Source organism: Mytilus galloprovincialis, chromosome 4 (assembly GCF_965363235.1).
Source record: "Mytilus galloprovincialis chromosome 4, xbMytGall1.hap1.1, whole genome shotgun sequence".
Taxonomy (NCBI): Eukaryota; Metazoa; Mollusca; class Bivalvia; order Mytilida; family Mytilidae; genus Mytilus; species Mytilus galloprovincialis.
The window spans coordinates 83,352,007-83,378,676 of NC_134841.1; the positions used below are offsets into that span (position 1 = coordinate 83,352,007).

At 31.7% G+C, this 26,670-nt stretch overlaps 1 protein-coding gene across 7 annotated transcripts in view; it reads right to left on the reverse strand.

Moving 5' to 3' along the window:
• Positions 1–25,113, reverse strand: part of LOC143073179 (complexin-like) — an 80,170-nt gene extending 55,057 nt beyond the window's left edge. For 5 of the 7 annotated variants that reach the window (XM_076248531.1, XM_076248529.1, XM_076248523.1 and 2 more), the window contains exons 1-4: positions 24,977–25,113; positions 22,283–22,387; positions 11,199–11,284; positions 1,149–1,248 (exon numbers count right to left, since the gene is read on the reverse strand). The gene's annotated coding sequence lies outside the window, so the exon portion shown is untranslated. Of the gene's footprint in view, positions 1–1,148; positions 1,249–1,511; positions 1,531–11,198; positions 11,349–22,282; positions 22,388–24,976 lie in introns of those variants that run through there. The other 2 variants (XM_076248524.1, XM_076248526.1) reach the window with 2 other exon arrangements.
• Positions 25,114–26,670: the final 1,557 nt, after the last annotated feature.

Genomic DNA, 26,670 nt, shown 5'->3' on the forward strand with positions numbered 1-26,670 from the left:
ACCTATTTGACTCTGTTATTACACACTTTTTAAACAAATTACTTCCCTTTATCAATTGTAGACTGGTTCCATACTGGACAAAATCAGCTTTTGCCAATGCAAAGCATGATGAATTCAAAGTGATGTAGCGACGGTTTAATTAATTTTTCATGAAAAATAATTTCTGATGTCAAAAGTATTTAGCTAAACAACAAATTGATGTAATTAAAAGATTTGAAAACCTTAAAGATTAGTCACATTACGCACCGGAAAATTTGCTCTTTCTGCTAGCTCTCCATTTTAAATGAAAATTAATGTCCCTCATAACGGAGACAACTAAAAAAGGGATCTCTAATAACAGGGTTAATTACGGGAATTGGCAAATAGCCTATTCATTCACTATAACTTTACTAGAACAATTGAAGAGTTAAAAATGCACCTTTAAAAGGCTGCTAATTTGGGTTCCTGGTTCTACTCCTTTACTTACTTACTGGTATAAAAGAAATCATCGTTTCAAAAATAATTACAATTACTGATAAAATTTCAATGCATCATCAAAAGCTCTTGTATTCAACCCCCCCCCCCCCCCCCCCCAAAAAAAAATAAATCTGCAACTGTTTTTTTTTCACTTACACATAGTATCTCATAAAACAATTAACATGATATGAAACAAAGATTCTGGAATAACGCATTAACTGGGAGATACATACTCAATAATTATGCAGATGCTACTAGAATGTTGCTATAGTAATATAGAAAATTTTGCATAAAACAAACATAAACTTTTATCATGAAAAGTACTTCATTTCTTATCAATTACAAATCCTAAACTTGCAATTCATTGAAGAGGCTTTATAGCCCTGATATATCGCATTGTTTTTCCAGCTAGAATGGTAATAACCTTTCTATCAAGAAATGAGCATTTATATAAAAACATGATGTGGCATATATTGTGACAAACAGAAAAATAGACATGGTAATATGAAATCATGAAAACGTTGACATATGGTCATTATCCTAATCAGTTTCAAGCATTGAATTTATTCTGTTGTTTTTTACCATTAAAGCAGCCCTTTAATTGCTTTATACGGTTCAACTAAACCTTTTTTAATTCAATAAAAGTATATATTTTTTTACCATTTCTACAAAACTTAAATAGATATAGTTACCCTCAAATTGTATATTAATCCTGTATCTTTCTTTCCTCCTTTTCCTTCTCTTATTTGTAAGTAAATACTTCTTTTTTCCACAAGTAACCTTTAGTTCAAACTGAAAAATCCAATGGCTATAATGAAAGTTATGTCAATAAACCAATCACAACTACAACAAGAAAATGTTATTATTAATTAACATCTTTTAATCAATTTCATCTTAGTTTAAGAAACATTATGCAACTATTCTATGCTAAAGTCAATACCGTTACTCCATATGGTCAATATAACTTTTAATTAAAAGAATGTCCCATGTGCATGGGCCCCATAATTCAATTGATTTTGTGAATAAAATACAATTAGTCCAAATTAACAAGGTACCTGCGTTCAATAAATGATGCCTATCATAGTATTTCTCTACGTTTTCAATACATTTAGTCCACACTTTATCTGACAGATATACCCCTATTCAACATTCAGTATAAAGTTCTTAACATCAATATCTGCTTTGTAAAGAATTGCTGATGTGGTCCTATAGATTTTATAGAAAAACAATAATTGTTTAATATTTTAAACTGTAGCAACTTGATGGGTGTTTGAACTGAATCAATTGAACAGATGAGGGTTCTTTTCAATTTCATTTACAATTGTAACGGTATTATTTAACTGCACGTTTAATATATGAGGCCATTAAGGGAATTTTTTGTATGAGGAATCTTACAGGGTAATTGTTTATTACATTAGGGACCTTATATTACAGGTTTTTTGTATATGAGGGATCATACAGGGCATTTGTCTTTTTTTTTATATGAAGGTATATACACCTGAAAAAAAGTATTGTAACACTTCGATTGAAAACAATGTAAAATGACATGATTGTTGAATGGCTATACTTTGGGTTTTACCAAATACTTTTAATCTGTTTATGGTTTAAAATTGAATTCAGGGTATTAACTTACTTTTCATCCAATATTAATGCTACATGGATAGGACATAACAGCTGCACGGAAATAGTTTTTTCGCGTTTTTTACAAAAAATGCAAATTTTGAAGGACAAATTTTTCAAAAATATTAGTTCTGCAATAAATACATTATTTTGTATGCATTTAACTCATTCAGAACTGTTTGAATTGCCTAGTTTAACACACATTTTCTGTGTCAGATGTTTAGTTTGCTGTAAAAATTTCTTTTATAAAAATGTCTGTATAGAAGACAAGACAAAGCTTGGATAACTTTTTCAGTACAGCTTTAATGATGAGTCTATAAAGTCTTCATTTTGCCTGATTTGTAAGTTCATAACACAAATTCAATTTTAAACCATAAACGGTTTAAAAGTTTTTAATAAAATCCAAATTATACATATTCTACATTCATGTCATTTTACATTGTTTTCAACGGAAGTGAATACTTTTTTCCAAGTGTATAGAAAAGATCTTATAGACTATTTTTGCTATAAATAATAAACTGTTAATTCTGAGATCTACTGCACCAGCGTAGACTAATCATAAAGTAAAACAATGGTTGTTGCCACCAACACAGACATTGGAAATAGCAGCCCTATGTCTCCATGTCTCACCTTTGTAATCTTAATTGCAGGCATAACAAAAAAGTATGAATGTATTAATTAGCATCTGATTTCTAGCACCAATATTTAACACATACAATTGATTCATTATTATTATTTGCTGAGTTTCAATAATTGTGGATATCATTTGTATAGGTTAACCACAAATAGAAGAATTCAACAAAGTAGTATATATTCCATTCAGGCTAATGCATGCAAAAATAAGTCACAACAACAGATCAAGTATTCACAACTCTCTCAATCCACAGAGATTGATACCCACTAAAAAATAAACGAATCCTCAATCCACAGAGATTGATACCCACTAAAAAATAAATGAATCCTCAGTTATTTGCATATTTTAACTATATTCTTTGGATAGTCATGAAAATAAGCACAGCAGCTTTTTCAAATATGAATTTCAAAAATGTCTTCCATACATAGCATAGTGGCATCTGGTTGTTATATTTATAATCTTGAATGGTAGGTATAGGATTTTTAAATTTCAAAATGACATAGATTTGAATCAAACAAAGTATAGTCTTTGAAAATTAGAATAAAACAGTCTGCATCAAAGTCCAAAAACAATCTTTTGCTTATGTATTAATGTTAGCACAATATGATTGTTACATAAAGCTTTAAAACTTGTCATTGTTTTCAGAATTTCTATATATGTAGCAACCTATTTCATGTATTTTACAGATACTATTTTGGTGTACTTCAAATCAAAGCACAGGAAAATTTTGTCTTTCACTCTGCGTCTAAAGATACCATTGAAATTTCAATATTTAATTTCAGATCAACATTACATGGATATATTTTTTTACACTTTCTTAGGTTGAGGCTAGACTTTCTTTGATTGTCTATTATTGAATGAATTTTTTTAATGTTGACAGTAGAAACAACTTAATTGTCATGTCACAGAAATGAGTGGCAAAAACTACTACTACTGGAGCTACCTTTCAAATGGCTTTTTTGAATACAGTGTTATGAAATGTCAGATGTAGGCAATGGCTCATAACTCTCCTTGGAAATCTACAATACATGTTATTAAGATTTCTTCTCTTATAAAATATACAGGGCATCACATCTAGCCAAGACACTTTAAGGTAAATTGACGACATCAACCTTGCAATAAAACATTGACTCCCCGTTCAGACCATAATTACAGAGCTTGTTGTTGTGATAAAACACTTTGTTACCAAAATAAATCGTAATCAAAGAAGATAAAATAAGATCTTAACGGAATAATTACTGAAATTATCAGGTGAAAAATCAATACATCTTATCTCTCTACCTGAGCGAAGAATGAATAATGCACAAATGAATTAGAAATAATTAATTTTCTTTCCCACAAATCAGAAGTACCTAAATTTTTTTAATCAAAATAAATTCTTTGAAATTCTACCAATAACTTGTTTTTCACCTGTAAGGAGGAACATAAAGTTTTTACAATGAAGCTTGTTGCATGGTAAGAGAAATGAAGAATTGTATGCTTGCTATGAATATCTCACCTTAGATCAAGACTAAATGGTAAGGGTTCATGTTCAGTGTTGAAGCCTTTTTGATAGGTTGTGAGGACAAAATACTGATGCACATATTCAAGAGACAAACTTAACACATTATCAACCCTTTTTAATCTTGATGCATATTCTCGTTTTGAAGCACCAATAAGTTCCGAACTATTTCTGAATAATTACATCCCAGCTCCTTTGTTTTACCAGGGTTGATCTGAGCCTGATCACCCCTTCCAGATCACCCCAGTTTGAGTTTCTTTGTTTTGCATGCTTTCCTTTGTTCTGTTACATTTTGGCGGGAATGCCTAATCCATAATAAAACTTAGAATTATTTATTGAGAAGACACTTTCAAAACTTATGTAGAAAAAATCCATTGTCTATGCTGGGACTCGAACTCAAGTTCTTTAGCATATCAACCCAGGACACATACCCCTAGACTAGGACAACTGGATACCAACTCTCAGTAATTTAACATATTTTAAAGGAAGCAAGATATTTTCCTAAGTGTGGGAGAGTAGGCAGACCTTTATTTAGTGGTATTTTAACCCTTTTCATGAATAAGGCGAGTTGTCAGACTGGTTGTTCAATGGGAATTTACCCTTTTTCATAAGTGGGGCAAGTTTTTAAACAAGAGTTGGACAATTTTTTAGAAAGTGGCGAATAAGTGTAAGACAATTGGCCAGTGGGGCGAGTTGACATGGTTTCATATGTTAGGGGTCATAAAGGGTATATATTATATAGTAATATATAAAGTATATAATAATGGCTGTGTGGTGTTCTAAAGTAGATTTTATGAATTGTAAATGGTTATTCATCTAATATGAAATAGCTGGGAGGTAAAATAGTTATCCCACTCTGACTTGGTGTGTCAATGATAGATCACCCAATGGCCTCCGGCCATTGGTGTGATCTTACACTGACACACCGCATCCTCGTAGGATAACTATTTTATCTCCCAGCTATTTCATATTAGATGAAAGGCCATATATTCCATGAAAAGTAGTCATACAGAACTGAAGCTTGATTTGCAGCTCATCATTTAATACAGATGAGTAAAATATCACCTTGACCTTGACTTTAAAATATAACCTTTGTAAATCATCACAGTTCATCTCTGCTTATTATAATGCTTACTATATATTTTCTACCTCTAGTTTTAGCATGACAGATTATTTTTTTTTAATTTGATGACCTCATACACAACGATAAAACCTTCACCTTCAGCAGAACATCCTTGAGAATTCTTAATTCTTCAAAGAGATTTTGTGTGCAATGATTGAAATGAACTGTTCATCCAATGCACTACGTATACTCATACTAATTATGTGTGCCAAACTTGTAAAAGGTTGAGAAACTTGTTCCTTTAATTGTAACACACTGCTTTGTACTTAGATTTATAGCGAACCCTATGATAGTTTTCCATAGATTCACCTGCAAGTTACCTGTCGATTTAAACTTTTGGCAGTTCTATTGTCCCATCTAACAAATACAACAGGTATTGTTCTCTGTATAGTTCATTCACCAAGACCTTTAAATTTCTTCTAGGAGAAATATATCACTCATTGATTAATTTACCTGACCAAAAAATTATCTGTTTTTTTATTGAAATACTTCTATAAACTCACATAAACTGTATGCAATATTGTATTTATTCAATATACTATTAATATATTTTCAATCTGTTCAATATAAAATCTGATTTAATAATAAAAAGTATATTTTAGACACATTTTTTAGTATTTTCCAAAGAATTTGCATGTTTTTGTTGTTGTTAATTTATAGACTATGTTTATGAAGACCTTAATTTAAAAATAATAATATTCAAATTTTTATTTATCAAACACACAAAAATATTTATTGAATATTTGATCAGAAATCAACTTTTAATTTTTAAATCATTATTAATATTGAACACATTAAAAACAAGTTTTTGGTTTTGAATAAATACAACACCACATGCAGTTTTGTGAGTCCTTTCTTAGTATTGGTATAAGTATTTTTTCATCATTGACAGTTCAATTTTTTGTTCAGGTAAATTAATCAATGAGTGATATATTTCTCCTAGAAGAAATTTAAAGGTCCCAGTGAATAAACTACACAGAGAACAATACCTGTTGTATTTGTTAGATGGGACAATAGAACTGCCAAAAGTTTAAATCGACAGGTAACTTGCAGGTGAATCTATGGAAAACTATCATAGGGTTCGCTATAATATCTTGTTTATATTTAGTGATATCCAGTATTCTGTTATAATTTTATGAACAAAGTTTGATTATAGTAACCAAACAGTTTCTGAGGATCCAAACTCAAATTAATGCACCTAGTTTTTTCAAAATTGTGTGACATGTTTGTCCAACTTCTCGGTTGTTCACTTTGTAAATGCCATTACGTAATAAAAACCTAAGAAAGTCAGTCAACGATTGAGTGTTTGACATGCATGTTTTCCTGTATTAGCTGTTTCCCAGACAAGATGATTGCGATAAAGACCAGGGAATCATTGATCAGAATATACAATCAATGATCCATCTACTTATCATAAGACAGTAATGGACTATACTTGTCTTACAAACTCATCTCAATAATGGTCAAATTATTCTGTCGAAGAAGATCATCTTATATACAAAATTAAAGATTTTTTATGGAATTACTCTTGACTTAACTGGATTTCTTTAAGTATTAATGTCATTATACGTAACATGGCCTAGAAGAAGGTTTGTCACTTGCTGCGATTTATGTTTAGAAATTACAGAACAAAAAGTACTATCTCCTCGCATTACAAACCTTATTTCCATATTATGACAATAATTAACAGATAATATATGCTTATGACAACGTTTCCTTGGAGGTTTATAAAGAATCAGACAAAATCCTATTAATACGATGTAAATTAATGGTTACCACACTGTAACAATCTTATAAGCATGATTAAATTGGTCTAGAAAAGGAAACTGGTTTTCTGTAAAGTCATCTAACTCATCTTCTTCATTGACAAATGATAAGGTACTTATTGCAAGATGGCTCTTAGGTAAATCTGATGTTGCATGGTTTATTAAGACATTTTATATATCTGACTGATTCCCAGTGATTTTTGGTTTTCTGTAATCACTGATTATTCCATAAACAAACTGAAGAGTTACTTAATTTTGTTTCTCTATTTGTAATGTTAAACTACTATATAAATAATACCCAATGCCTAATTGTAAAACTGATTCATACAAATTACTGTAAACCAACTGATTTTTGTCAATACTTTGTTTTGCCATATCCTCTTTCTCTACCACTTTACAGGCCATAAGTTTTTGGTATATTCACATTCTCTTGATCTTTTTATACCATTGACTTATCATAAGTTGTTCTCATCAAAACAAAATTAAACACAAACTTGAACTTGTAAATTATGTTAAAGAATTAAAGTCAATGAACCATTATGAGGGGGTGGGGGGCCATATAATCTCCATGGAAATGAAACTTGTAAATGCCTATACCTCTGTATACCAAATAGCTATTACTTATCACAAGTAGTTCATTGACCTTAAATGAACTATTTACAAACTTTGTAAACTATGCAAAACAGTCGATAGACTATGACTGAGGGGGCCGGCCAGATAATCTGTAAGGAAAAGAGATGTGCTAATGCTAATACATATGAATACAAAATTTCATTGACCTACCACTAATGGTTCCCCTTAAACTCTCCTTATAACAACAAATTAATATTTATACACTAGGAAAAGTTTCCAAGTAAATAGACCAGGAATGAGGGGAAACCATGACTGAGGGGGCGAGGTAAAAACTTCTCCATGAAAATTAGATGTGCCAATTAATGATTCAACAACAATATCATTGACTTACCATGAGTGGTTCCACATAAACTGACCTTATCACAAACAAGTACATTGTTGACATAGCAGCTGCAGCAACCACACCAGAAACAGCACACCTAAGTTTCGCTTTTTTATACTTCATCAACCCCAGACAATAAAATTCAGAGCAACCTCTTATCTAACAGATATTTTCACACTAACAAATCAAGTTACTCAGAAACACAGGTTGTTATGTGATTTTTAATATTCTATTACTGCTATTTAGCAAAATTGGTCACTGAACAGAGCAGAAATTGTAATGCAAAAAAAAAAAATTGAGTATCTGGTTTGTAATACAAGGGGGGGAATCTACGTCATCACGCAGGGTGTCGGCGATTGAAATACGACCACCATTTTGTCGCTCCAAGGTAAGAAATTTACTTATTATGCCAGTTATATGAGGGCTATGATTATACAAAATAGCCCACCAAAGACTATATAAAGTAGGAAAATAAATGAGCCATCGCTTAATATTATTGGTTATCTCAATTTTGCAAACACTTCGATACCAGTTTTAGAAATTAGGTCAACATGCAGGATATCGACAAAATTTTTCATAACAACATCTTGATTATCAAGAACCGCCTACTTTATCAACAAATGAACATGTCCGAATTCTTCATTGTACTCGGGAAAATACTTGTTACTCACATATATCCGGCATTATGGTCGAAAAACGTCTTATTTTTTAAAAAATGGAAAAAGGATGTCGGCAACACATCGAATATCGAAGGATGTCGGGGACACACTAATATATTAACAATGTAAGTGTCCTTTGATTATATCAACCATAATAAAGATACGATAAAAAAAACAGGATTAGTTTTCCTTGCTTGCTTCCATTTCATGCACTCAATTTCAGGATTCAATTTTTGTAAATATTCGAGAAAAAAAAGTTTTAGAAGGTGAAAGTCAGATTTCGTTTCAGTTAAGCCAGGGGTCCCACAAGGGTCAATTATTGGACCAAGTCTTTTTATTTATAAATTAACTGTTCACAAAATTTTGAATTTTTTGAAATACTAAGGCTTTTCATGCTACCTCAGGCATAGATTACCTTAGCTGTATTTGGCAACACTTTTAGGAATTTTGGATCTCAATGCTCTTCAACTTCATACTTTATTTGCCTTTTTAAAAACTTTTTTGGATTCGAGCGTCACTGATGAGTCTTTTGTAGACGAAACGCGCGTCAGGCATATATATAAAATTTAGTCCTGGTATCTATGATGAGTTTATTTTATACTATATATATATATATATATGACATTTCATCTGGCCCTACATCTACCGAGTGTTTAGTAAAGGCAACAGTAGTATACCGCAGTTCGAAATTCATAAATCGAGAAATAAAAACAAATCCGGGTTACAAACTAAAACTTAGGGAAACGCATCAAATATAAGAGGAAAACTACGACACAACAGAAATACAACATTAAAATGCAACAAACACAGAAACGAACTATTATATAATGGCAATTTTCCTGACTTGGTACAGGACATTTTAAGAAACAAAAAAATGGTGGATTGAACCTGGTTTTGTGACATACCAAACCTTCCACTTTAATGGCAATGATAAATTTAACATGAAAATGACAATATTACCTAACAGGATTACATAACAAAAAAATGGGAGAAAATATAGGACAGAGAAATACACTAATAATAGCTAACAAAATGTATCAGGTTTAAAAAAATTTTATACGCCAGGCGTGCGTTTCGTTACATTTTTACTTGCAGGCTTTTTAATCGAACTTTCATGTCTCTACAGTACAAAAAGATCTCATGGGAAACTATATGCTGGTAAAGGCATTCCACCCAGACAATTATGCAATGTCATCCCAGATACCATATTAAAAAAGCAATTTTATATAACTACACGTTGTTCAACCACACATTAGAATACGGAAGAACTGCAGGAGCAAGTGCTATCAATTCTTGTAGTTTGTCATTTTTTGGGGGATCCTTTATTTCATGTTCCATTTCATGTAACATGTCGTTTTGAAGTTCATCTACAAACAATCTAATGCATGGCCCTGTTGGTCCTCTATCGTGACATTTGCTCAAATCTACTGGCAGTTTTGTTGAAATTTCTTCAGTAATTGACATTGGGGAACTTAATATTTTTACCAGGCGTTTTTATTTTGATGACAAATGAGGCTGTTCAACATCGGATTGTATTCGCGATCGTTTCCGCCTGCACAAGTTTGAATTTGATTTGCGGCTTGTCATGACCATTAGTTTTAAATTAGATCTAGTCACATGTTGAATAACACTATGTGTTAAAAATAGTATATATTAGTGTGTCCCCGACATCCTTCGATATTCAATGTGTTGCCGACATCCTTTTTCCATTTTTTAAAAATAAGACGTTTTTCGACCATAATGACGGATATTTATGAGTAGCAAGTATTTTCCCCAGTACAATAAAGAATTCGGACATGTTCATTTGTTGATAAAGTAGGCGGTTCTTGATAATCAAGATATTGTTATGAAAAATTTTGCCGATATCCTGCATGTTGACCCAATTCCTAAAACTGGTATCCAAGTGTTTGCAAAATTGAGATAACCAATAATATTGAGCGACGGCTCATTTATTTTTCTACTTTATATAGTCTTTAGTGGACTATTTTGTATAATCATAGCCCTCATATAACTGGCATAATAAGTAAATTTCTTACCTTGAAGCGACAAAATGGTTCGCCGACACCCTGCATGATGACGTAGATTCCCCCCCTTGTAATAACAAAAACTTGCAATGGTCATTATTGTTTCATAAAGTTTTTGAAATTGCATTAATTAGATTTAAAATTTTGCATTGGGTCGCATATTTGCTACAATAGAAGTACCAATTCATTTATGAAAGTGTTTAAAACAGAAGTGAAAAATATCAAAGGTATATTCAAACTCATAATTAAAAAATAAACCGACAATTCTACTGATAAAGTGAAAAAAAAATGTTGTCTGTTTCTATAAAAAGTGTTTTTATAAGCAACTAGTTTGATTTATTCTTCATTAACATTTAATGCCTTAAAGTATTGAAAAAAAAAATCATCAAATCAATTAACACAAATCTAATTTTTGACAAAGTTTTCAGAAAAAGTGCAAAATAAGGTAAACTCTTCATACCTTTCTACCCAATGAAAACTGTCTTCTGTTAGATCCAAGTACTCCACTTTCTTACAAATTTATTCTCTGCTGTGCTTGTCAAAACACTGAAAAGACAAAGAATGACAAGAGTGAAGAAACCCTTGAATCCAGTCACTAATCAATTCTTCTTGGTAAATACAACAGTTAACAACGTGATTTGCATTTTGTATATGATGGTATATTCCCTATCAATACATATACCACAGAAGACCAATAGATGTCTCCGTTAATGACCAAAAATCAATGATTCGTTTTGCCAAATTAGAAAGTTGTGTCCGAGTTAAAGGGATTCCATATGGTACGGATGACAGTTCTAATTCAATTTACTTGTCATGATACATTGCCCAAACTAAGTTAAAGATCGGATGGAAAATAAGCTACGATGCGTCTCTCACAAGTGAAAACTGTCTCAGATATGTTTATCTTTCTGTCAAAATAATCACAGATTCAAAAAGCTTAACAAATTTCTCTTATACTTACTTGTGAGTCCCGCAAGCAATACCTTACACTTTTATAATATTTTGTTATTTGGTGAATATTTTAATGACAGATCTTTTGATAATCTCAGTTTAATTCGTTCATAACTTTTCTAGACAGTGGTAATCTAGAACTTGTTATTTAGTTTGGAAAATTGTCTATAGGTGAAGGATGAATGTCTACCACTAGCTGTGTTTGCTGTTTCTGTGTTGTTCAGTTGCTGTCTCATTGATTATTCATCCAATAGGACCTAGAAGGTGACAATTTTTGCTAATCGCTTCATTTACAGAGGTAATTGCCAGTGTACCACCAACTGCTGTTCTATGCCTCAGTAAATCAATCCTGTGCATGTGGGGTATAAAAGCTATATTTCTTCATGAACAAGAGGTTTTTAAATGAATGTGTTTAGTTCTGATGCAAAGACCCTATAAGTGAATCAATATTAAAAATTTTGTTAGCTTCTGAGTTGAATACTGACATTTTTGTGCTTTATAAAGAACATTTCCATAAAAGATTGGATGTGAAATACTTGAACGTATAAGAAGTCTGCATATTGAGCTATATTTACTAATGATGTCCTTGTACCGATGATAAATTTAGTAAATGTTTTGACTAGTTTGTGATATCGAAAACCCTGGTGTAATAATTTTTCAGTAATACTTAAATTTCTCTTGTTAAAATTTAAAATGTTGTTACATACATGAGCAAATCGTACAAGTTGAGATATATAAACACCGTAAAAGGGAACGTCACCATCTAAAAAAGGATAATAACGATAGGAAATGAAAAATCATCTCTTTTATCATAAAAGACTATTCTGAATAGATTTCATCAAATCAATAAATTTAGAATGCTCTAAACGTTATAATATTTATAAAAGATATATATACAGTAAATCTGATAACCATATCTATAGTCTGCAAACACAATGTTTACTCTAAGGAAGCCAAAACAAATTACTTTTTGTCGGTCTGCAAATTATCTCCACAAATTTGATTTTCAGTTCTTTGCAATAACTTGTTCTACTTTTCAAGCAAATAAATTTTACAGACAAAAACACTTAAATATGAACATGTTTTGACATTTAAAAGAAAAACGTTAAAGTGATACTGCTTACTCTAACAATGAACTTAAATTGCCTTTTTGACATTTAATATCAAATATCTCCTGCCATTCATTTCTTTTTGTATTTTTTTTTGTTTTGTTTTTTAACGGTCTTGTCCAGTTTCCTTAAAATCCATCAATGAAAGTAAAATCTAATTGGTGTGGCATTAGTTTTATGTAAGAGTCCATATCTTATGCCTATAAAATTTGGTTGAGCATGACAGGAGCAGTCAGTGGATCCACCACTGAATAGCAAAATTTGTACCATGTTAGTGGCAGTCAGAATCATTGGACTAATACTAATAAGGATGATTGTGACTTAGTTGTGTTAAGATGAAGTTTCAGATGAGAAGTTTTTTTTGTGAAAGATAAGGAATAAACAAAAGATGCCTAGTGGAACAATTAGTTTAAACTAGCCTTTTGGTCCTGGTGAGAAATCTGAAAGGTTATGTTTTTTTAAAACAATCCTTGCCTTTTATTCTAATTTTCCCTAGATTTAGAGAAATATAACTTTAAATTGTAGAACCCAAACTAATCCTGTTTAATGTCTTTGATTCTACTTTTCCAATCTATTTTACCAACATAGATGGAGTTAGACCTTTAGAACATCATAAAACAGAAGCAATTTACATTGATAATTCACCAGCATTTCTCAATAACTTGATACCCAGGAACTGATAAAATAACACAATCCATAACTGGTAAATACTGATGAAAACAGTCTATTGATCAAACGAAACATTCCATTTAGTAATTTTATTGTATTGACCATTTTATATATCAACCACAATGTAACATTTTCTTGTCAATTTCAACAAACAAACCTAGCATTTAATTGTAGTTTTACATGAAACATTGTTAGTTTGGTACAGTAAATCAGTCATTGATTACAAATAAAAATTAAGTGTTGAAAAGAAAGACTTTGTGTTAAATCTTTAGAAATAGTGTTGCAACATCTTGCTTAATTATGACTTGTATCTGTTTTATCCATTTTTAAAACATTTTCCTTTAAAATGCTCATATTTTTGGATCATAAAACTTGACAACAAAGAGAACATTTCTAATGGTGTATAATATCAATCTATTTTGGGCTTGCCTTACAAAGTACCATTTATGATATAAAAGTTAATTTTCTTTTATGTTTTCCTAACTTTTAACAATAGAGATTAAAAGAGCAAAAATATTCAAAATACGAAGGGACACATTCATCAATTGTGGTTAAGTGTACTGGTTCTTTGTGAAAATACGATATGCCAATGTTTTAACAACTGCATTTTGTGTTGTTGGGTTGCAGTTTTACTGACATATATGCTCATCTCTTTCTATTGATAAACCAATAACATCAGTAAAATAAATATATTTCATTCAAATTTCATCAATTGTAAAAATCACAGTTTTTGATTGAAAACCCTTGACAGCCTAAAAAGTCGATTTAAAATGGTGAAAATCTGCAGTTGTTTCAAACCAATGAACAATCTGACAATGGATCAATCTGCAGCCATGACAAAATTTACACATGGAATTAATTTGTGTAATCCATAAAACTTCTCCAATCTGACAAGCACAAACCATTTCATTAAATTGTATATTGCATGCATGTACTTCAAGAACACTGAGTGTGAAGCCATGACAAGAAATGTCAATTTCATATGATGCAATCTGCCATTGCTGCATGCAATCAAATTAGTTTTTCATAAAGTTTTTAATTTCTATAAAATTTTAATGAGAACAGGAACTATACACTTAATTAACAAATGGCAAAAGTTCTATTCATCTTTAAATCCATAATATCAATGGATATATAAAAGCATGATGGATGGAAGATAAACATATCATGAAAAACTATGAAAAACTCAATTTATCAAATAAAATGGGATCCCGCCAACACATTTAACCTCACCACATTGACATTCTGTATGTATGTGCCTGTCCAAAGTCCAGAGCCTGTAATTCAGTGATTGTTGTTTGTTGATGTGTTATATATTTGTTTTTCTTTCATTTTTTGTACATAATTAGGCCTTTAGTTTTCTCATTTGAAATGTCATTTCAGGACTTTTTATAGCTGACTACATGGTATGGGCTTTACTCATTGTTGAAGGTCGTATAGTGAACTATAATTGTTAATTTCTGTGCCATTAGGTCTCTTGTGGAGAGTTGTCTTATTGGCAATCATACCACATCTTCTTTTTTATAAACAAAAAGAATGCTGTCCTTCTGACCAGCTTTATGTTGATGTAAAATGCTGAGATGTAATAGCAAGGTTAAGACCTAGACCTTTAAAGTTAATATAATTCAATAAAGCTTGTAGTATATGTCAAAGGGACGTATTTAATTTCATTTTTATCAGTGACTGTTACAAATATAATATCAAGGGACATAACTTTTTATTTAAAACTGTTATAAACCCTTAGAGATATACATTTGTATATCATCATAACAAACTATATGATTGGATGTTACTTAGAATATGAAAAAAAAACACTTTATTCAGACATAAAATCAATAAAACAATCAAACTTAAGACACTTAGTCAAAGCCAGTAAGTGATAAACTATGGGACATGTGAGATCCTTGATGTTGTAAAACATTTGTAAATCTGAAATTAGATGGCTTTGTGTCAGTCAGTTTGTGAGAATTGACTGTGGACAAAATTATACCCTCAATGCGCTCACAAGGTTTAATCCAATGGTCCTCCTTAACTGGGGGATGAGTAACATGTTTGCCAGCAATTTACCTTCCCAATACAAGGAGAAAATGTATAAAAGCACAATACATGAACAAACCATGAATACTAGTTGGAAAGAGTTTGCCTCAACAGATTGGCATGAAGCACAAATAACAACTAACTTTAAGAGAAACACACAAATTATCAATCTAAGAAAACTCCCAGTTACTAAAAGTTAGCTCAAATCAAAATGTCAACTTAAATATTAATCAGTACACATCCAACAGATTTAGTATGAGGACATTATAAACAGTCTGAGAAAAGCATGACCTTGTGCAATGCCAAAATATAGGTTTACAGTATCAGCTGGAGGTAGAACCATACATTTCCATAATTCTTTACTAATAAATATCACAGTTATATCTATTTTTAAAAAAAAACCAAAATCAATATTAGTACAGATAAAAAAGATCTTACTACTGTTTTAAATTGATAACATTAAACATAATAAAATTGAGAATTGAAATGGGGAATGTGCAGAAGAGACAACAACCCGACCATAGAGTTGACAACAGCAGAAGGTCACCAACAGGTCTTCAATGCAGTACATTCAGAGGATCAATGAGTTTACAATGATCATCTTTAAATTTAAGGAGTCTATAAACGACATCATCATAATGAAATGGTTCCTTTATACTTCACTGTAAACTGTACGAGATTTGTGTCCCAAAACTTTAGACCAGACAGATAATTATTATAAAAGATGTGTTAGTCATCTTAATAAGAGTACATACAAAACTTTGGGCAATATCTTATTCAATAAAAAAGAAATAAAAAGAAAACTACAAATTCAATGAAATTATTATGAAAATTAGCCACATTTTTTTCAGTAGGATAGAACAAAACTCGCAACTAAACTGTAACTCTTAACAATAGGACAACATACATAAACAGTCATCTCTTTTATATGGTAATTCTATACTGTAAAATTTAAAGGTGATTTGATATTTTCAGACTTCAGTAATTATGTTCAGAGGTAACTACTTTATCTGATTTTCTCCTTATTGTTTAGTTAATATTTATGAATTTCTTAAATCTAGACTATGAACCAATTTTATTAGAACTTTTTTACATTTTGTCTATGCAGGACCTTTTATAGCTAAATCTATCCAGTAAGGGTTTTGCTCATTGTTGAAGGCTGTACAGCAATCTTTATTTGCAAACATCTACATCATTAATCTGTGTTGGACAGTTGTCTCAATGGCAATCATCATCTTATTTTTAAATGTCTCAATCTGTTTTGTATTTTTGTGATAAGCACACCTATCCAATAACAATATTTGGTCATATAAAATTTCACAAAAACAGTTATTTCTATCTATTAGTTTATGCAAACCTACCTTTCCAGTCAAATCTGCTTAAGAAAACCACCTGTATTTAGCAAAAACTTGTGTTCTAAGACCATTAATTTTAGGTCCTTCTTTAGTGCATTTCAAATAGATTGAACCTGTATTGAAAGATCACCTATCTTATGAGACCACTTTTAAGCTCTCTTAGAAGTGGTCTCTTATAACAGGTTTCTCAATTATGTGGCTTCAACATTAAAAATTAATACATTACCACAGTTGTTTTTAAATACTTCACATAAACATTTAACTTTAGCCAACACAACATTTTTTACTGAAGAAAAGAATTTAAACTGATCAATATTGTACTTGATAATAAAAACAAAACTTTTTGTTGTAAGTTACAAGCATAACTAAAAGTTTCACATTGCATGCTTTCAATTCATAAAACTATATAATCTCACTCACGTAAAATAGCATTAAGTATCTTCCTCAGATAGATAACATGAAACATGCATTTAAATCAACGTTTTATGCTTTATTGAATATCACCAATTATAATCAATTTAAACGTAAATTTGTACATGTAAAATAGCAAATTATGGTAGAATATTTTTCACCTAATTTCCAATATATTGTCATTTAAAATACATTGGGGTTAAGTTTATCTGTTTTAAATGATCAGGTATATATTTCAAATAATACTTCATATTGCTTTACAATCAGTCAATAAGACATTGATGAACTGATGGGCCCAGCTAAAAACAGTACAGTAGTTCACTTAGGTTTTAGTCCTGTGAGCTAATAAAAAGTTCCTACTCTATGTATTCATTTATATTACACATCTTAGCTTCATTAGTTTGAGCCCAATGAGCTAATGAGAAGAAGTTTCTACTCTTTATAACACATCTTATATTCAAGATAATAGCCCAAAACTGCAAAATTTCCTTAAAGTAACCAATTCAGGGGTAGACATAGATCTTGACCTGAAGAACATTTTTACAAATCGGAGCTTTGCTCTAAATGAATTAGTTTCATATATATAAGCCAAAAACTGAGCTAAAAATATAACTAAACCAAAATATGGTTTCTCTTCGATGTTGATATCAGTGTGTTTCACTTAATAATATTGCCAAATTGTTTACCTAGTTAATAAACAAATCAACAGGATACTTGGAGAATTTTACAGCTGTATGCCAACAATAACAGGACACTTAGGGAATTCACTGCTATGTACCACCAACAGAATTAATGAAGAACTATTCACATTTCTCTGGCAGTACGATGATTACATGATTCCCCTACAGATTTCATTGCTGGTCCATATTATGTAAATCAAACATAGTTAATAGGATGAATATCTCAATACCTTTCAATCAAAATATTGGTTTTCTCTTTTGAATTACTTTATATTTTGACATATAGGCCAGTGAACTATAGGGTATGGGTTTTGCTCATTCTTGAAGGCCTTACCATGACCTGTACTGATTGATGATAAGTCTGGACAAACATTGTCATTTCGGGGCCTTTTATAGCTGCAGTCTGGGATTTGCTCATTGTTGAAGGGTCGTACAGTGACCTATATTTGTTAATTTCTACATCAATTTGGTCTCTTGTTGAGAGTTGTCTCATTGGCAATCATACCACATCTTCTTTTTTATATGATCTTTTTAATAATTTTTCAATTAGCTTTGTACTAGCTTTTAAAGACTGTGAATTCACTTACTTCAGTACTTATTTGTGTCTGTTTTACTAAATGCAAGTTACTTTGAAGCTACATACCAATCTATAGAGTTCAGGCTTTTCAATTCGATTTTAATGTTCTTTTGTTGTGCTGTTACACTACTGTACCAGATAAAAGGGAATATTGAGCACTTACAAACATGTTGTTGTTCGATGATGTGGTTCATAAGTGATTCTTGTTTCTCCTTTTTTTTTATAAAGATTAGGCCGTGTTCACACCAAACGCCATGTACAGTAAACATGCTTACAATTAGTTTACCGTAATGTACACTGGTTTCACATTGAATTTGTTCACATCTATAAACCTTGTTTAATTACCCTTACATAAGATTTGTTCACATTTGTAAACTATATGTCACATAAATGTTCATTACGTAGAACAGAATGCATTTTTTTCGGACAACTTTTCTAGCAGTTAGGGAGCAACCATTTGACTTAAAAAAAGTGGGGGGGAATGTTTTTTTCTTTGAAAAATATTCTGATCCCCAACTTATTAAAACAAAAATATTCTGGTCATACAAATGACAAAAAAAAGTATTCTGAATGCAGAGTTTCACCATACATTATAGTGTTAAATACAGAAGAAAAATTATTTGATTGCTAGCATCGAAAACTAGAGGCTCTCAAGAGCCTGTATCGCTCACCTGACTCTACTTTAGTTTTTGAAATCATATAAAAACAGATAAAATTTGGCTATAAAGTAACAACACTTGGCCAGCACCTCTTAAGGAAAGGACTATTCATGCTATGTTTGATTTCATTCAATTCCGTGGTTCTCTAGAAGAAGGCTTTTGTATGCATTTCCCATAAGGTCCTATGTTAAACTAAGCCCCCCCTCCTGGCAGCTATCTTGGATGATGGATCGGAGACAAAGAAACAACACTTGGTCAGCATCTCATAAGGAACATTCATGCCATGTTTGGTTTCATTCCATTCAGTGGTTCTCTAGAAGAAGTCATTTGTATGAATTTCCCGTAAGGTCCTATGTTAAACTAAGTCCCCCACTGGCGGCCATCTTGGATGATGGATCGGCTACAAAGTAACAACACTTGGTCATCACCTCATAAGGAACATGCATGCCATGTTTGGTTTCATTCCATTCAGTGTTTCTCTAGAAGTCATTTGTATGCATATCTTATAGGGTCCTATGTTAAACTAAGTCCCCCGCTGGTGGCCATCTTGGATGATGGATCGGCTACAAAGTAACAACACTTGGTCAGCACCTCATAAGGAACATTCATGCCATGTTTGGTTTCATTCCATTCAGTGGTTCTCTAGAAGAAGTCATTTGTATGCATTTCCCATAGGGTCCTATGTTAAACTAAGTCCCCCCTGACGGCCATCTTGGATGATGGATCGGCTACAAAGTAACAACACTTGGTCAGCAACCCATAAGGAACATTCATGCCATGTTTGGTTTCATTCCATTCAGTGGTTCTCTAGAAGAAGTCATTTGTATGCATTTCCCATAGGGTCCTATGTTAGACTAAGTCCCCCGCTGGCAGCCATCTTGGATGATGGATCGGCTACAAAGTAACAACACTTGGTCAGCACCTCATAAGGAACATTCATGCCATGTTTGATTTCATTCCATTCTGTGGTTCTCCAGAAGAAGTCATTTGTATGCATTTCCCATAGGGTCCTATGTTAAACTAAGTCCCCCGCTGGTGGCCATCTTGGATGATGGATCGGCTACAAAGTAACAACACTTGGTCAGCAACCCATAAGGAACATTCATGCCATGTTTGGTTTCATTCCATTCAGTGGTTCTCTAGAAGAAGTCATTTGTATGCATTTCCCATAGGGTCCTATGTTAAACTAAGTCCCCCGCTGGCGGCCATCTTGGATGATGGATCGGCTACAAAGTAACAACACTTGGTCATCACCTCATAAGGAACATTCATGCTATGTTTGGTTTCATTCCATTCTGTGGTTCTCTAGAAGAAGTTCAAAATGTAAAAAGTTAACGACGATGGACGACGACGATGGTCGACAGACAACGGACGACAGACAACGGACGACAGACAACGGACGCCAAGTGATGAGAAAAGCTCACTTGGCCCTTCGGGCCAGGTGAGCTAAAAAAACGGAATAAAACCGTTCGCGCGAAAAATTCTGACTCAGAAAACCATACTCCCCCCTCCTTTTTTTGATTTTTAAGGATCAAGACAAACAATACAATTTACCTCCCACTCTTTTTAGTAATGCATTTATGAGTGAATCGCTGTTTGAGTAGACAGGTGGCAAATATTTCTGTGTACGTCCAGTCGATTGGGGAAGACCTTTTCAAATGAATTATGTGTTCGGCAATGGTGATACTTTGAGTCTTGATAAGGTGTTAATAAAGCTACGTAAAAGTTTTTTATTTATAACAAATAAATATATCAAGTTTAGACAAATATTTATGTAAAGATCTATTTTAATAATTGTATCAATATTAATTTTAATCAAAAATCGTTTCTTCCTTAAATATTCATGGTAAAATTCATGTTCTAAATGCCTAGTTTTGTGTACACTTAACCTACACACTGCCTACATTGACTATCGACTGCGTGTAGACAAAACATGATTTAAACTACATGTAAACATTGAGTTTTATCAATGGGAACGTAATTGTGTTTAGTTTACATGTGAGTTACACTAGCACAACACTGAGTTTAGGTCAATGTGAACACGGCCTTAGACCGTATAGCTTGCTGTTCCATGTGTGCCAAGGCTCCATGTTGAAGACCGTACTTTGGCCTATAATGGTTTACTTTTACAAACTGTGACTTGGGTGGAGAATTGTCTCATTGGCATTCATACCACATCTTATATTGATTAACCCCACAACATTCTATATGTGCCTGTTCCTGGTGTCAGTTTTTGGATAGTTGCCCATGGTTCATGTCTGTCATATTTGTGTTTAAATAAATGTTAAGGATAACTTAAGCTTACACTGAAACTGAGATTTTCACATCATGTCATGCCTTTTATAGCCTACTATAAGGTATGTGTTTGCTCATCATTGATGACCTTTCAGTGACCTATCATTGTTTACATCCATGTCATCTAGACTCCTGTGGATAGTTATCTCATTGGCAATCAAACCAAATCTCCTTATTTCTAAATTAAAAAGTATTGGGTTATTTTTCAGTTGATTTCTAAAATATCTCCAGGAAGGCAATAAAGACAATTGACAGACAGATGAACAATGATATGGAATAACAGATAGATTGATAGGTAGATGCCACCTTTCCTATAATCCTCAGTCATACATTTGGTAGTGAGGGACAATAAGGGGTCCAACTTTGATTAACAAACAAAAGTGTCAAAAGACGAATTGATTGATGGGTGTTTAACACCACTTTTCAACATTATTGAGCTATTTCTTGGAGGCTAGTTTTTATTGGTGGAGGAAACCAGAGTTCCCTGAGAGAACCAATGACCTTTGGAACTGAAACTGACAATCATAGACAATTAGGATTGGAGTCCTTTGCACCTGCTGGAGAGGGATTTCTACTGACAACCTCAGTGTTGTCTGGCTAGTGATATAGTAGTTCAACTACTTAAACTACTGGGCCACTGAGGATGTCTTGTAAATTCTCTATCAACATATGTACTTGTGTAAATTCTCTTTACAACAGTGAAAATAATGAAACAATATATTGTAAGGATATCCAACTTAACTGCAGTAAACAGAAAACTTACAATATATATTCCAAATGTATTGTATGGAAATTTCTTACCGTAAACTTAGTTTCTATTGTAACATTTAATCTTTAACTGGACAAACTGGCAGTGCTGGAACTTTGTTGAACAATGCTTCACATGACTGTATCTAAATACCAATTCTACAAAGTAAAAGTTGGATATTATCATATAACGACACAGAAGACAAACATATCAGTTTGACTTAACCCAGTACCCACTTTAGACTCATGTTTATCCAAATGCAAGTGGAGGCTGGCCTTTAGTCAGACTACAAACATATTTAAGTAATGATGAAACTTTTGTTTAGGAGATAACTGTATGTATTTTAAGCTCCGACGGCATCAATTGGGGATTTGATGGTTGCAAATTAAGTTTACTGGCAACGCTTAGCGGAGACAGTAAACGGGTATTTGCGACCATCAAATCCCCAATTGATGCCATTGGAGTTTAAAATACAATACAGTTATCTCCATTCTACTGAAACTGACAGAAAAAAACGTTAAAACAGGTGTTTAAAATCTGTCATATGCCGTCTGCGCTTGCGCATACGTTCCATAGCATCAATTTTCAATTCAATTGATGCCATGTAAATAAGTGACGTTATCCAATCAAAATGAACGTTGCAAAAGTTGTTGCATTAGAATTGTGCTTTGCATGTGTGAGAATCAAGTATATCTTCCTTAAATCGTCCGTCCTTTTTTTTCATTTTTTTCCACTGTTCATATTTTACACTGTCATTAGATAAAACAAGAATAGTTTCATTATTTCAATTCTGATCGATATTTGTAAAACAACTTCATTCAATATCTAATTGTTTACATGAACTGAAGATTAGGCTGAAGGATAGTGATGGTAGCCTAAAGGTCTTGTCACTATATTGTGATGCAGTTTTAGGAGTGATGAGAATTATTTTGTTTACAAATAGCTAATACCAATCCTATAACCTCTAGTTTAAAGGAAAAACAATTTGACTTTTAATATCATGAATTTCAAGGTGCTGTATTTTTCTGTGTATATGCATTGGGTTTTTCTATAAAGTTATATTAGTTTAGTATGCAATTGCATCATGTGGAAGATTTTTGTCATATAACAAAGTGAGTAAGGCGTCAAAGAAAAAATATATAATAGCCTTTCAAGACGTCATAATTATTTGGACTAACAAAGTCAGGTGAATCTATCCATGGCTTTGACCTTTGATTCCCATAATAGAAATACCTTGTTCAATTTGTGTCCAGGTAAGAACATTTGAACAGTTAGACATAAGATGACCAAACTTGGTATGCAGTTGCATCATTGATCGGATGAGTATCATTCTGACCCTGACTTTGACCATAATGATTGTAATATCAAATTTAATTGGTGTTTGCCCTTTTTTTTAACATTGTATGCTTTCAGTCATATTGGCATTGTTAATAATGGTGTATTGTTAGACATTTTTGCTGTTTACAGTTACTGTCTATCATTAATTTTTTTTTTAATAATTATGAAGTTTTAGGGTAATCTTTGTCGCAGGAGATAAAAAGATATTTCTTGCTAGCATCCACAAAAATATCCATATTTCAGAATACTTGATTCTAACTATCAGTTCTGCATTTAGCCAACAGTAAAAAGAACACAAACAGCGTAATTCTAATTTCTTAAATACTGTAAATTTCTGCACTTACATACCTCAAATATTCAATAATATAGCTTTTTTAATGTTTAAATTCAATTTCACTCCTTTTGATAACAACATTAATAAAGTGGAAGCAATTTACTTGTCAAAGACATTCAGTCTATCAGAAATTTGTTTTTTTCTTTTTCTCAGGAAGTTAACAACAACTGATACAAATTGGTTCAACATTGATTTTTTGGGGCAATACCTTCAGGAGACCAAATCAGCGTTTATTTATATCGTTTTCAATTAAAATAATGTTCTTCTCTTGGAAGTAAATGGATATTATAAAGATAAAGAGAACTGACTGTAACTGATTGTTCAAGGACTGACAGTTATCGATAAGTATACTAGCGGAAATTAAACATAGGATTTTATTTCCTCGATTTGGATGTCCCTGAAGCCGCAAGAAAAAACACATCTCTCAGATTCAGAATTCTTACGGCAAAGATATAATTGTGAAATAAATATAGTCCCATAAAATTTTATACTGACAACGCATTTCCGTTGCTAGGAAGTTTGAGCCATTTCTAACCATCATAGTTATGATGTAAATATATTTTTTGGGCAAAGAATTGTTCAGGAATCAATAGTAGCTAGAATGCAAAGTAGTTTTATGGACATCTATAAATATTAAACTGATATATATATATATATATATATATATACAGAACAGCAGCCTAATTCACTAGGAATAAGCCACATATATGAACAAAGTAATTTGGTGGTTTAAAAAAGCAAAGGAAACCAGTGTATATAAAATCTCTGTTAAAACATGTGCTGTTCAAATTATTAAACACCAGCATTTAATAATCAATCAGTCATGATATCTATTTTTGCTTATATTCTGACGGTCAGTTTTTACCAATTATAGTCATTTCTTTGTGTCCTAACTCACAGCCTCAGTGTTGACTAAGAAGTGATACGGTAGATGAAATACTTAGACCACTGATGTCCCTAATTGATATCACAATACCATTTTTGTTGGGTTGTTATCTCACTGACATTTACACCACATCTATATTCATGAAATATAAAACAATATTCACAATATCTAAATTAAATAAAGCCAAACCTTTTGAGATCACATGTTAACTTTCACTAATGACTGACAATATGGTCGGAAAAGACAGAATGATAATCTAAGATTGATAAAACTTTAATCTACAAAGGAAAGTAATAAATATTAAACATGTCAAACAACAATAAGCATAAATTAAATAATTATGTGGGATATAAATATCATGATATCTATAAATATAAAGGAAAATAAATAGACCTATCTACCTTATAGATTCCCTTTAATAGTTTGAACAGCACACTTTTTAACAGAGAGTGGGAGGATTAAATAAAAGTATAATAAACCATGTTTTAATTCATGCTATCTTTTCACCTTGAAAGTTACAGTTACAATAGAATCTTGTTCACCACTGTTCATTGTAAACCTTGAAATGATGTAAAAATGTGAATTTGTTGTTTACAGCCATACCATGCATACATTTACATTAAAAACTTTCTTTATCACTTTTTCTTTCCACATGAGAGCAAGAAAAATAGCTATTTTACATCACTATTTTTCACATTCATTGTAGTAGACTGGAAAATTTACATTTTTTTTTAATTCAATCTTAAAAAAGAATAATTTGATAGATTCTATTGAAATTTGAAGTGAAGGTTAAAAGCTATATTTTTGTGATTGCCCACCCACATAAAGCAATTTACAACATATTATCTAAATTTTGATTTCTGATTGAGCAACTATCTAAATTGATTTTAAATTTGTGCAGTTTTTCTGCATATTGAAGGGTAATTGAAACGGCAGAATAAAATAAATGAATATTCTGATGACCTGATGCAAAAAAAACAAGAATGTGTCCATATATATATATATATAGTACACGGATGTCCCACTCGCACTATCATTTTCTATGTTTAGTGGACCATGAAATCGGGGACAAAACTCTAATTTGGTATTAAAATTAGAAAGATCATATCATAAGGAACATGTGTACTAAGTTTCAAGTTGATTGGACTTAAACTTCATTAAAAACTACCTTGACCAAAAACTTCAACCTGAAGCAGGACAGTAAGACGGATGAATAAAAGAACGAACGGACGAACAGACGCATAGATCAGAAAACATAATGCCCCTCTTTTATCATAGGTGGAGCAGAAAAACACAACACTTTACCCATTAGTTCTTCTTTCTATCTATCATGTATCTATCCATTAGTCAAGTTACTGTGATAAAATTCCTTCCATTTATAAAAAAAACTTTTCAACAACCCTCCAATTGTACAATATACCTATCTTGCAATTTTATATAATTTAGACATATTTAAAAGTACATGTACATACCACAAAATATTGCAACTTTTTATATTCAAAATGTGTTAAAATTCACTGAAGAGAAAATTGCTCGTTAGTCATTTAACTAAAAATATGTTAAAAGTTCTTTAATTACCTTAAAAGTACAAAAATGATATGCCTTAAGGAGAAATCCTTATTAATAACTCCCATTACACTTGTCTCTATATTTTAAAAATCAACAGTAAACACAAAGGTTTAATGGTCCAGATCCATTACCCAAATTTTACTGATAGATAGAAAATTGAAAATTCATATATTGCACATTTATTTCTATTTTACAAAATGATGATTACGTAACTTTATTATTCATATTATAAACTTGTGTATATTAATAAAATGATTAATAATTCATACAAAAGATATAAACAGGTTTAATTCAGCAAATTTTGTCAAGTCTGG